The 4137-nt window shown below is 43.0% G+C and overlaps 1 pseudogene; it reads right to left on the bottom strand.

The window, feature by feature from the left end:
- Positions 1 to 1796: 1796 nt before the first annotated feature.
- On the bottom strand, positions 1797 to 3017 carry LOC133098286 (splicing factor 45-like; annotated as a pseudogene).
- Between the last annotated feature and the right edge of the window lie 1120 nt (positions 3018 to 4137).

Raw genomic sequence — 4137 nt, 5'->3', positions numbered from 1 at the left:
GATTTGTCCACTTTGATAGAGCTAGCAAATGGGAGAGTGAAATTTGAACTTGGTTCTGACTAGATCTAAAGTTTTCCAATTCATAACTTGGATGTTGCCTCCCAGGGCTCCATTTTCCTTCTCAGTAAAATGGGGGAGTGAAACTGGTTCTAAGGCCATCCTTCTAAGCCCAGTGACCACAGGTGGCCATCAGTAATTGAAAAAGGGAAAGTATAGGAAAGAATCCAGTTTGGTGAAACAGCAGTTCTGTCTGAATAGAGTGATCCAGGCAAGAGGTGTGTCCCAGGGGCTGGCAGGGGGCACAGGCAACTTTGGGAGGAAAATTCTGAGAAGGCAGGGATTGAGACATGTAGAGTCTGTCTTCCTTAGGCCATTTGGGTCTCTTGGGAAGGACATTAAAGATGCTCTCCTTTCTTGTGCCACTCTGCCCTTTCTCCTAGCCATGAACCCTGGGCTCTCACTCTTTCTTCCTCCCTAGGAAACAGGCGGGCCTGTCTAGCTAGCTTTGGGCCACCAGACTGGACTCTCAGCTCTCAAAGCTATGTTCTCCTTACCACTGGATGCTTCTCCTTTCATGCTTCTTCACCACAGGCCCAGCATCAGCACTGGGGGTGTTCCTGGAAAAGTGGCTGGAGACTTCATCCCCTTGTCCATGTCACCGGGCAGATCTTGCTTCTCTGGGAACCATTGTGAATGACCCAAGTACAAAAGTGTAAATCAAAGCCTCCTGATGCTTTGAGACCTTCACACTTTCACTGAACTGGCAACATCAGCAGCTCTGTCTGCACCCACTGCACCAGTATGACTGTTAGGATTCCAACTGTCACCAGAGCTCCAGCAGACAGGATTCTCTGACCTCACCCATGATGCCAGAACATTCCATGGTCCAGCTCAAACTCATATCCAGCAACTGTAAGACCCTCCAAGACAGTTTCTTTTTTGCAATAAAAACCCCCATAGATGTGCACTCGTGAAAAAAAATCAATTTTATTAATGTATAATTTACAGATTAAAATGCATCTATTTTACGTGTGCATTTGGTGACTTTTGACATATTTATACACCTGTATAATCAGTATCATGATCAATATAGAGAACATTTACATCATCCTAAAATGTTCCCTGTTCCCTTTCTCAATTTTCCATCCCTGGTCCTAGACATCCACTGATCTGCTTTCCGTCTTGATAGATTTGTCTTTTTTATAGTTTCATATAAACGAAATCTTCCAGTATGTAGTCTTCTATGTCTGGCTTCTTTCACTCAGCACAAAAATGTTGAGATTCATCCATGCGATTGCATGTATCATAGGTCATTTCTTTTTCTTCTTTTTTTAGTAATTTGCAGGTTTTATCAAAATGAATCAAAAAAAAGAAAAGCAAAGGGTAACACAACCCCATATCCCAAAACTTTCTAGATTTTTTAGTGCAAGAAATGCCATATCACTGAAGCACTTGAGGATTATCATGAAATCCTAGCAAAACATGTAATCACCTCAGAAGTGGTAATAAAAAAGAGAGACAACCAAAGAGGCACACAGATTGTTATTTATTTACTTATGTTTTTGAATTTTTGAATTTTATTTTACTTTTTTATACAGCAGGTTCTTATTAGTTATCTGTTTTGTTTTTTTTAAAAGGATTTTTATACTATCTTAAAAAACCACAAAATAAAAAAGGAATCAGTCGACATATATCTTAGAAGTCCTTCCAGAGTCTCTGTACCCACAGCCACGCGGGCTGCCTGTCGCCTTGCTCTCCTCTGCTTGGTCTGCGGCTTGTTGAAGGATTGCTGGAGATGACTCAGGGTCTAGTTCTTACAGTCACACTTGTTCTGCCAAATCCAAGACCCTGAATTTATCCAAATTGTAGAAACATGCTTTGACCACCCATCCACCAAAATACCTCCCATTCAGATCAACAACAACTTTAATTGCTGATTCAACCCTCTCAAATTCTAAAAATATTCGTACTGCTTCATCATCAGGGGTACCAGGAATTTCAAATATCACACATTTTCCAACTTTGCCATATTTTTCACACTCTTCCTTGGTTTCAACTTCCAAGTCTTCATCTACCTCTCCTGCACCAACCATGTTCCTTAGTAGGACCACTTTAGTAGGACACTTCATGTATTTCAGTTAATGGATTTGAATCCGACTTCTTGGTTGCATCTTTCTCAGTGGCGTCGCCCACGATGATTTGCCTCCCCGCTTGCTGGTCTCCACTGACAGCGCTGTGCTCAAGCCCTGCTTGTGCTTCCCAAGATCCTGGCCTTCCTGGAAGCCATACTTCTGCATGATTTTATGTGCTACTCTGCCACCCACGTTGGGGAGGAAGGAGTTGCCGGGGCCGGTCGGGGATCTGGGTCTGTCTTGTTCCTCGTACACTGGGGGAGGGATAGCAGCTTTGGAAGACGGTGAGCGAGGTCTTGAATCCTCTTCATAAGGAAAGTCTCAGGGTAACTTTGTGTTTCTCTACAAGGGAAGTGGGTGGTACAATGGCAGCTCCGCCCATACTTCTCTTCCTCCTCTCTGGCTCGTAATCTTCATCTTCATCAGAATCTGAATCTGGTCGCCTGGAAAACCCCCTAGCTTCACGTCTGTCTTTACGCCTCTTTTCTCTCTCTTCTATTTCTGTCTTTCCAGCTCCCGCTGTCTCTGTCGCTCCTCTCTTTGGCGCTGCACTACTTTCTCATAATCGTTAGGAAACATGGGATCATATTCATCAGCTAGGGGAATCAAAACTTCTCCTGCAGAAAACCCCCTGGGAACCGGATCCTTGAGGCCCGCTGCCACGTGCGGCGGGGTGTCCACAATCTGCCTCTGGTCTGAAGAGCCACCTCGCTTCAGGTCGATTACCAGGGCAAGGACTGTACTTTGTTTTGTCCTCTGGCTCTTTGCCTGAGTGACAGCTGCCCTCTTCACCTGGAGCTGAGACTACAGAAGTTTGAAGTTTGGGGACCAGGCTGCTGTTTTTGAGTCACTGGTCTCCACTCCCAGGTCATCGTACAGGGACATCTCAGTTTAATGCCGGCCCGCCCGGCCGATGCTCCCAGGCCGCGGCGGCACCCCGGGGCCGAGGCGCCGCGGACTCGATGGGCTGGGCGCTGGGTGTCAGCCCCAGACGGCCGGACCTCTCCGGCGCCAACGCCTACGCAGAGTCCGCGGGGCCCCCCGGCGGCGCCGTCATGTTTTTTTTTTTTTTTTTTTTTAATTGAGGTATAGTTGATGTACAATGTTATGTAAGTTACAGGTGTATAACATAATGTTTCATAATTTTTAAAGGTTATACGCCACTTATAGTTATTATAAAATATTGGCTATATTCCCTGTGTTGTACAATATGTCCCTGTAGCTTATTTCGTTTATACACAGTAGTTTGGTACCTCTTAATCCCCTACCCATATGTTGCCCCTCCCCTCTTCCCTCTCCCCACTGGTAGCCACTAGTTTGTTCTCTATATCTGTGAGTCTCATTTTTGTTATGTTCACTAGTTTGTTGTATTTTTTTAGATTACACATGTAAGTGGTATCATACAGTATTTGTCTTTCTCTGTCTGACATTTCACTTAGCATAATATCCTCCAAGTCCATCCATGTTGTTAAAGGTCATTTTTATTATTGCCGAGTAGTTTCAGCTGTATGGATATACTTCAATTTGTTTATCTATTCCCCTGTTAAGGGACAGGTGGATGGTTTCTAGTTTTTGACTACTATGAATAAAATTGCTATAACATTTACATACTAATCTTTGTGTAGACATGTGTTTTAATTTCTCTTGGGTAGCAACCAGGAGTGGAATTGCTGAGTCTGTGGTACATATGTGCTTAACTTTATAAGAAATTTGTGTTAGGTTTTGTCAGATACTTTTTTTGCATCTATTGAGCAAATCATGTGGGTTTTCTTCTTTGATCTGTTAATATGGTGAAATACAATAATTGAAATTCAAACGTTAAATATTCAAACACTTGATCCATGATGATTAACCTTTTCTATACATTGCCTGACTTGATTTCCTAAAATTTTGTTACAGATTTTTGCAATCATATTATGAAGGCTATTGGTCTCAGTTTTTCATTTCTTTGCAATGTGTTTGTCTAGTTTAGGTATAAAGATAATGTTGGTCTCATAAAATGACT

This window comes from Eubalaena glacialis, chromosome 9 (genome assembly GCF_028564815.1).
Source record: "Eubalaena glacialis isolate mEubGla1 chromosome 9, mEubGla1.1.hap2.+ XY, whole genome shotgun sequence".
Lineage (NCBI taxonomy): Eukaryota > Metazoa > Chordata > Mammalia > Artiodactyla > Balaenidae > Eubalaena > Eubalaena glacialis.
This window is presented reverse-complemented; position numbering and strand designations above follow the sequence as displayed.